We start from the raw sequence: 9,893 nt of genomic DNA, 5'->3' as shown, positions 1-9,893 counted from the left end.
GCAACTACTGAGCCCACATGCTGCAACTACTGAAACCCGTGTGCCTAGAGCCTGTGCTCTGCAACAAGAGAAGTCACTGCAAGTGAGAAGCCCATGCACCACAATGAAGAGTAGCCCCCACTAGCAGCAATTAGAGAAAGCCTGAGTGCAGCAATGAAGACCCAACACAGCCAACAAAAAAAAAAAAAGAAAAGAAAAACAAAACAATACTGGGTACTGGAACCCGTGGATATTGTTGGTAGGAATGTAAAATGCTACAGCTGCTGTTGAAAACAGGATGACAGTTCCTCAAAAATTAAAAATAGAATTACCACATGATCCAGCAATTCCACTTCTGGGTATATACCCAAAAGAATTGAAAGCAGGGTCTCAAATAGGTATTTGTACACCCATGTTCGTAGCAACATTATTCACAATAGCTAAAACGTGGAGGCAACCCAAGTGTCCATTGATGGATGAATGGATCAGCAAAATGTGATATACACACACACACACACACAATGGACTATTATTCAGCCTTAAAAAGAAAGGAATTTCTGGCATATGCCATAACATAAACCTTGAGGACATTATGCTAAGTGAAATAAGTCAGTCACAAAAAAAGACAAATACTATATGATTCTACTTATATGAGGCACTTAGAGTAGTCAAAATCATAGAGACAGAAAGTAGAATGGTGGCTAATTAAACTTAAAAGCTTTTGCACAGCAAAGGAAATCACCACCAAAACGAAAAGACAACCTACTGAATGGGAGAAAATATCTGCAAATGATATGGTCATTAAGGGGTTAATGATGGTGGTGTCATGGGCTACGTGAGCTGAGGAGAAGTGATGTGTGAGAGAAGGAAAACCGTGCCTTCTGGTGGGTGGTGGGGAAGGACTTCTCTAAAAGGGAAAATCTCTTTCTGGCACTTCTGTAGTGATGGAGAGGCATTCTGAACTGCCACCTGCCTACCTCACCATTTCTCATGTAGGACTTCTGCGTCTATCATCACCATCATCATCTGAGGAGGAGCTGGTTTTGTCGTCTGATTTGGTGTCTCTGCTGCACAGAAAATGCAGCAGCCATTTTGCCACCTTTGTCCTCTGATTCAGAGAACTCCACTTTTCTAGATGAGGGAGACTTTTTTCTCAGTACTTTCTTTTTCTGTTTTATTTTCTACAATTTTTTAAAAAATATTTATTTATTTATTTATTTATTTGGCTGCGCCGGGTCTTAGTTGTGGCATGCGGGATCTTTTAATTGTGGCATGTGAATTCTTATTGTGAACTCTTATTTGCGGCTTGTGGGATCTAGTTCCCTGTGGGATCTAGTTCCCTGACCAGGGATCGAACCTGGGCCCCCTGCATTGGGAGCATGGAGTCTTAGCCACTGGCCCACCCGGGAAGTCCCTATTTTATACAATTTTTAAAGGTTACTTTCCATTTACAGTTATTACAAAATATTGGCTATACTCACCATGTTGTGCAACACATCCTTGAGCCTATCTTACACCCAATAGCTTGTATCTTCTACTCCCCTACCCTTACATTGCCCCTCCTCCCCACACTGGTAACCACTAGTTTGTTCTCTTTATCTGTGTCTACTTCTTTTTTGTTATATTCATTCCTTTGTTGTTTTTTTTTAGATTCTTTTTTTTTTTTTTTTTTTTTTTTTTGCGGTATGCAGGCCTCTCACTGTTGTGGCCTCTCCCGTTGCAGAGCACAGGCTCTGGACGCACCGGCTCAGCGGCCATGGCTCACAGACCCAGCCACTCCACGGCACATGGGATCTTCCCGGACCGGGGCACGAACCCGCGTCCCCTGAATCGGCAGGTGGACTCTCAACCACTGCGCCACCAGGGAAGCCCTAGATTCTTTTTTATGGCTGAATAGTATTCTATTTTATTCTCAGTACTTTTATCATTTTTTGTCACTTCTATCACTTTTTGTCACTTTACCTGAAGTTCTCCCTGGAGAAACAGAAATACAACTTTTTCTTGTAGGGCTTTGCTGCTGGGTGCTGGGGAATGATGAATTTCTGGTGGTAGAGTTGCTGTAGGTGATGTTTGGTGCTTTTGCCTTGGAGGACTTGCTGAAGGAGATAACCTGCTGAAACCATGCAACTCAGATTGGGACTTGAACCCACGGTCTTTTAACTGAGATCACACACCTGGTCTCAGGACTTAATGAAGCTCAGGTTCTTGATGTCTTGCTGCAGAAAGAATTCTGTGAAAGACAGAGTGATAGGTAAGAAGTGGATTTATTTAGAGAAACACATTCCACAGATGGAGTGTGGGCCATCTCAGAAGGCAAGAGTGGCATCAGGGTATGGGGTTGTCAGTTTTTATAGGGGTGGGTAATTTCATAGGCTAATGAGTGGGAGGAGTGGTCCAGCTATTTTGGGGAAGGGGTGGGGATTTCCAGGAATTGGGCCACCTCCCATTCTTTGACCATTATGGTTGGCCTTGGAACTGTCATGGCACCTGTGGGTGTGTCATTTAGCTTGCTGATGTGTTACAGTGAGCGTATACTGAGGCTCAAGGTCTAGTGGAAGTCGACTCATCCACCATCTTGGACCTATTTGGTTCTCATCAGTTTATGTCACGTCCTCGGGCTATGCCGTTCTTTTCAAGGTTGTGCCCTGCCTCCTTACCTCCTGTTTCACTACCAGTTTTTCAAGGGGGCTGAAGGTCCTCTTGGGAGACTTGTCAGTGACCCAACACAAGACAAAGTGGACAATGAACAACTCCTAGACAAGAATGCTGATGAGTGCCTTTTTCATCTCACTGGAGATCTGCTCCGTCTATGCTTTGGTGGAGTTCTTCCTCCAGGTGAGCTGCCTCCTTGGGCTTAGCTGTCTTCTAGGTGAACATGAACTTGATGGGATCTGTAGCACCAGCAAGATCAAGTATGAGAAGAAGCGTGAGATTTTGGTTGATTCTTCTCCTTTTCCTCTTGTTTTTGGAATTTTTTTTTTCCAGAGAATATCCTTTAGCTTTGGTACAGTTTCAGGCTGGGGAAATTTCAGGATATCACTAAGGGTCAGAAGTGGTCACTTGTACTGAAGGTTCTGGGAGTGCTGGAGTGTTCTTTCCTGGAGTAGAGAAAGGACTCTGGCTCTTGGTTCTTTGATGAGAAGGCTGAACATGATTGTGCTTTCTCTCTGTCCTGACTGGGCAGGATTGTCTTTTAGGGTAGGAGATCTGGAGTCTTCTTGGACTTCAAGATCTCTACCTTTTCTCTCTACTGCTTTCTTTTTCTTCTTTATCTCTCTTTTGTCTTGCTTTTTTCATAGGTGGCAATTTTTCTTCTTCAATCTGTCTGTTTCCTTTCTTCTTTCTTCAGGTCTAGGAAAGTGAAAGGGATTCCAGCGATATTTTCTTGTGGAGGGGCCACAGTTCTCCCATAAACTCTGTAGAATTTTTTTTTTCATTCAAAACGCCAGTCTGGTTGATTCGCATCATTTTAGAGCCTGGATTCTCCAAAAACGGCCAAGAGAATTGGGCCAGAGCCACACTGGTTCACTCTGTTGTGACCTAATAAGGTGATGGTACTACACTTCAGATGCAAAGAATAATTTCCATCTTGGTTCAGCCCTTCACTTCCAGTTGGTTGACTAAACTCAGTCATAACATTCTCTTTATTTTATTTTATTTTATTTTAATTTTTATTTTTTTTGCGGTACGCGGGCCTCTCACTATCGTGGCCCCTCCCTCTGTGGAGCCCAGGTTCCGGACGCACAGGCTCAGCGGCCATGGCTCACGGGTCCAGCCGCTCCGCGGCATGTGGGATCTTCCCGGACTGGGTCACGAACCCGTGTCCCCTGCATCGGCAGGCAGACTCCCAACCACTGAGCCACCAGGGAAGCCCATCTCTTTATTTTTTTAAAAATAAATTTTTTTTTTTTGGCTGCGTTGGGTTTTCATTGTTGCAGCAAGTGGGGGCTACTCTTTGTTGCAGTGAGTGGGCTTCCCATTGTGGTGGCTTCTCTTGTGGAGCACGGGCTCTAGGCGTGTGGGCTTCAGTAGTTGCAGCGCGTGGACTCAGTACTGGTGCGTGGGCTCTAGAGTGCAGGCTCAGTAGCTGTGGTACATGGGCTTACTTGCTCCGTGGCATGCGGGATCTTCCCGGACCAGGGCTCGAACCCATGTCCCCTGCGCTGGCAGGCGTATTCTTAACCACTGCACCACCAAGGAAGTCCCATAACATTGTCTTTAAACCCAAGGATTTCTGTTACTCATTTTGTTATTCAAGGCTTTTTAACCTCAAAATTTATTTTTCTCATTTCTGCCTTATTTTTCTAAGCATTCTGCACATTTCAGCTACTTCAGTAGTTTCTGTTTGTTGCTGAACCAATGATCTTACCCTGCACTTGTTCTGTGGAAGAATCCAGGGCCTCCCTGGTGGCGCAGTGGTTGAGAGTCCGCCTGCCGATGCAGGGGATGCGGGTTCGTGCCCCGGTCTGGGAGGATCCCATGTGCCGCGGAGCGGCTGGGCCCGTAAGCCATGGCCGCTGGGCCTGCGCGTCCGGAGACTGTGCTCCGCAACGGGAGAGGCCACAGCAGTGAGAGGCCCGCATACCGCAAAAAGAAAAAAAAAAAAAAAAAGAATCCAGGAGTCATATTGCTCTGAGAACACTCCCTATCCCAAGGTGCATGGGAGATTATATATATACACACACATATACATATATATATATTTATTTAATACATTTTAAGTGGTTTGAAGCCACTTATATTATTATATTATAAAATTATATGTTAACCTATACATTATTATATAAATATATAATGTTACATATAATATATATTTTATGTAATATTATTTTTTATTTTATTATTTTTAAAAATCTACTAATATTTTATTGGGTCATTAAATCCCAGGACATCAAGAATGTAGAAGAAAGGGAAATGAGACAGCAAAAGATGGAAAACAAATACAAAGGTATGAATTACTAAGCTGGCCATTTCTTTAAAAAAAAAAGATCGGTTTCTTGTCATTAGTGACTTGCCCAGACAGTCTCCATAGAATCATCCTACCTTAGAAGAGTCTATCAGGTAAAGGAAGGGAAAGAAATGTATTTGCCAGTTTCACATCTCTCATTGGTCAAAGCTTATCCTAGCATGTTGATCCTTGCCCAGTGCCTCCAGTCAGCTGCTGGGGAAGCCCAAAAGCTCAGTGCTTCATCTAAGTCTGGAAGTGGTGTAAGGAGCGAGAGCCTCTGTGGGTGTAGGCAGCGTTGCTTTAGCACAAGAGATGCTACTTTGCTACTACAGCAGCGAGCCAAAGGACCAGAGAGCAAATGGAACTGAGCAAATAGTTAGGTATCCTAGAGAAGAATTAGAGCCTTGGTTCTCCAACCTGTAAAAGATTAAAATCATCTGAAGCATTTTGGAAGCTATCTGATAATCCAGTGTTCAATTATCTATTTCTGCATTAAAAAAATTACTCGAATTCCCTGGCGGTCCGGTGGTTAGGACTCTGTGCTCTCACTGCTGAGGGCTCCAGTTTGATCCCTGGTTGGGAAACGAAGATCCCACAGCCCATGCGGAGCAGCCCTCCCCCCCCAAAATTATTCTAACACATGGCTTAAAAACCACTTAAAATATTTTATTAAATACATTAATATACTATCACAAATGAATATAATTATATAATATTACATTTTGTATATTATATGTAAATTTAAATATAATTAATATATGGTTTCTATTTATTTAATATACATTTAAGTGGTTTCTAAGGAACATATTAATATATTAATAAATATATTTATTTCATATATAATTTAAGTATATATACTTACTATATATTTTATAATTTCTTTCATGAATTCTTCTGTAACCCATGAGTTGTTTTTTAGAAGTATTTTAGAGTTTCCAAACTGAAAGCCTTTTCTAGTTTTTAAAAAAGATTTAATGTCTAACTTAATTGCATTAAGTGATCAGAGAATGTTAACTGTATAATATTAATCCTTTGAAGTCTGTTGAGGCTAGCTTTATGGCTGAGTGCTATGGTTTCTTTTTATAATGTTCCTAAGATAATATATATTCTCCAATTGTTATATATATATTTATATAAATTTATTTCTATAATATAATATATAAAATATATTTATATACATATTAGAAAAATATATTTTCTAATAGACATATGTTACCTAATTATAATTGTGCTGTTCAAATCTTCTATATCCCTCCATATATACACAAATGTATCAAAGACACTTACAGGACTGTTCATAGCTGCTTTATTCACAATAGCAAATGTGGCAGTCATCTAGCTTAGCTGCTTGGATCTCCTTTAAAGACAGGCTCTTCTGTGAGGAGTGCAGTCAATTGACACAGCAGTGTGCAGGGGCCTGTTAGTACTGGCTTGAAAGACCTGACTGTAAAAATTTCAGGATATTTGCAAACTGTTAAACACAGCCATTATTAAAAATTAAGTTTTGCTAAATTATAATTAAATAAATTATATTTAAAACAAAGATAATTTCTCAAAACTCTTCACTTCCTCTTCTGTTACTACATTTTACTTGTACTTAGGCTCTCAAGATTATTTGCATCTACTCTATCCATATGGTGGAAAAACTATATAATGGTGTCCTATTGGGCATCATTCCCCAAGTTCATGTTCAGTGATGTCACACTGGTTACTTGAAATTGGCCTTGGTGAGGGTACTGACATCATGGAAATCAACGAGTGCTACAGGTTGGGTTTTAAACTTAAAACAATGAGGAAAATGCTAATAATACAGAAAAAAACTTAGTGTGTGGTGTCTATAGCTGTCACATTGTGAACAGCATAAAAATTTAAGGAAAATTCTTTTAGTATTAGCAAAGTATTTATCTATTCTAGCAAAAAAGTTACTCACAACATTGGCAGACAAGTGAAATTCTGACATACATGTTGGTTGTTTCACTTTCATCTTAGTCATTAATATAAACAAAAATATCAACCAGCATTCATGCTGGAACTACATTCACCAGTTGCAACCATAGGTTGGCTATAGATACAAGAGTTCAGCAAAGACCAATGAAAGTACTCTGGGAGAATCATTTGTGAGGGATTTACAGTAAAGAGTATGTTTTATTTATAAGTTTTGTGCTACAATTCTTTATATTACTAAAATTTATAAGTACAATCACATACACACACACATTCTCCCAGAGAGCCAGTCATCAAACATTTACCAGCATAACACTGGCTAACAGCCGGCAACCACAGCACTTCAGGGTTTTCCCACAGTGTTCCATTTGAGAACTTGCTCTTCAGAGGGAGTGCTAGCCAGTGATTCAGATGGCAGGGCTGGTAGGGTCTGGCCATGTCTGCTCTATGAGCAATCTTTGTGCTGGAGTTCTCTTTCTACCTGGCTGAGACTTTCTCAGACCTTCACTGTAGTTTCAACCTTCACCTACACAATTATTCTCCTTTCCCTCTCTTTTCTAAGGTGTTAGAATATATCTTGTTCTGAAAACATTCCTACTCCCCTCCCTTTATCTTTCACAGGAACTTCCCCCAATAACTCTCTTTCACTTCTAACTCCTTCCTGGTATCATCTTCCTGAAGGACCCAAACTAACAGCTGAAAATATGGAAACAACAGGTGAGTGAATAAACTTAAGAAAGTGATAAAGACAATGTCAATGGCACGGATTAAATTTAAAAGTATGTCTTGGGGCTTCCCTGGTGGCGCAGTGGTTGAGAGTCCGCCTGCCGATGCAGGGGACATGGGTTCGTGACCCGGTCCGGGAAGATCACACATGCCGCGGAGTGGCTAGGCCCGTGAGCCATGGCCGCTGAGCCTGCGCTTCCGGAGCCTGTGCTCTGCAACGGGAGAGGCCACAACAGTGAGAGGCCCGTGTACCGCAAAAAAAAAAAAAAAAAAAGAGTATGCCTTGACTGTAACTGTTACATTATGAATAGCACAAAATAATGAGGAAAATTCTTCCAGTATTGGAAAACTATTATCTCAGCAAAGAATACTATTCAGCAATTAAAAAGGAACAGACCACTCATATATACAACATGGATGAATCCCAAAAAAACAATATGCTGATCAAAAGAAGTTAAGAGCAAAAGGAGTACATACAGTATGATTCCATTTATATGAAGTTCTATAACAGTCTAGGGAATGTGGAATGGGGAACAGACTGGGAAGGGGCACAAGGGAATCTTTCCAGGATGACTGAAATGTTCTGTCTCTTAATATGATTTCATGAGTGTATGCATTTGTCAAAACGCATCCAGCTATACATTTTTTGTACACTTAAAAAATATATCTATTTATTTGGCTGTGCTGGGTGCGGCACACGGGATCTTCCTACGGCATGTGGGATCTTCAGTTGTGGCATGTTAACTCTTAGTTGCAGCATGTGGGATCTAGTTCCTTGACTAGGGATCAAACCAGACCCCCTGCATTAGAAGCACAGAGTCTTAGTCACTGAACGTCCAGGGAGGTCCCCCAACTATACATTTAAGATCTATTCATTGCACTGTGTATGTTACATCTCAATATAAAAGTGCAAAAATAATTCTTCCTATGATGATGTAAGATTTGTCATTTTCTTCTTGTAGATCTGTCCATTTCTGCTGTATATATTTTGAGGCTATATTGTTAGATATCTGCAAATTTATGTATATATAACTGAATGACTTTGCTGTACATCTGAAACTAACACAACATTGTAAATCAACTATATTTCAATCAAAACAATTTTAAAAAGATATCTGCAAATTTAGAATATTGCTGATGAGTGGAAGCTTTTCTGCTCTTCTATAAACACATACAATATGTCCTCCACACTCATTCCTTCTATCCTATTCTAGCCTAATCTTCCATTTGCAGTGCTTCAGCACGTAGACTTGTCTTGCTGGTTTTGGGTCTGAGTTAAAATGAATCCCAAGAGGGGGACGTGCAGCCACAGAACTAGCTGCATGCAAATGACTGGAAGTCCCTTCTCCGGTCACTTGGGGCATCCATACCTCATGGGCTTCCAACTCTGGCTTCTGCTCAAAATCCAGCCAGCGTCTGTTCCAGTGGTCGAAGCAAATGCTCAGTCAAAACAAAGAGCAGCCTGAAGAAGGTGAGGGAATAGGGGATTTTGCAAGTGCTCACACTTCAGACCAGCGAACGAGAAAGACTTGGTATAAAGGGCTCAGATCTCAGAGAAGGGTTCTAGACATCGCGTGCTGCACACTCTACCTTTGTGGTGGCGGTGGCAGGTTGTATCGCAGGGAGTGGGAGGAAGCTGAAGAATAGCGGGGGGAAGTTTGCTGCAGCCTCAGCCTCAGGAGGTAGGGGCTTAGGTAGCAGGTGGCTGGACTGCACCACGCCTGCTATTTTAAGGCTAGGCCTCTCTTCCAGGCGCGTGGTGTAGAGGGAAGGCGTCATTTGAAGCACCCACATCCCAGGTGGGAGATGTTGATGGGGGTGAGATGGAGATGACACTTGTCTGTGGCTACTGCTGGGCTCTCTCGCCCTCCGACCCGCGCCACTATAAGGCTGAGGAACCCAAGGAGCAAACACGCGGTTCATACACTTGCACTGTCACTCACTGGTGGGTGGACCAGGCTCCACCCAACTCTGGGCTTTTATTGGTCAGACGAGAGGGATAGCTAGCAGCCTCCTCCGGATTGGTCGATTTCTGCTAGCTCTCAAGTCAATCAGAACAGAATGTACTGGACTCCCATTCTCTGGCTTCCGGGGGAGCCATGTTGGGTAGCGGCATGCGAACCTTCCAGTCCTGAGACCGCAACGTGATAACATCTCCAGCTTTCCTCTGCCGCCGCCGTCTCCTCCTAACAGGTTATTTCAATGAATAAAAATGCACTTTTTCACTCACAAAACGTGTCGTTTCATTAGTATAATGTGAGAAGCCTGCGTTTAGGCGGTGAAGCGCGAAGGAGGG

General features: G+C 42.0%; 1 pseudogene; it reads right to left on the bottom strand.

The window, feature by feature from the left end:
• Positions 1-2,761: 2,761 nt before the first annotated feature.
• On the bottom strand, positions 2,762-3,390 carry LOC132501341 (serine/arginine repetitive matrix protein 1-like; annotated as a pseudogene).
• Positions 3,391-9,893: the final 6,503 nt, after the last annotated feature.

Source organism: Mesoplodon densirostris, chromosome 14 (assembly GCF_025265405.1).
Source record: "Mesoplodon densirostris isolate mMesDen1 chromosome 14, mMesDen1 primary haplotype, whole genome shotgun sequence".
Lineage (NCBI taxonomy): Eukaryota > Metazoa > Chordata > Mammalia > Artiodactyla > Ziphiidae > Mesoplodon > Mesoplodon densirostris.
Note: the sequence above shows the minus strand (reverse complement) of the source record. Positions and strands in the feature narration are given on the sequence as shown.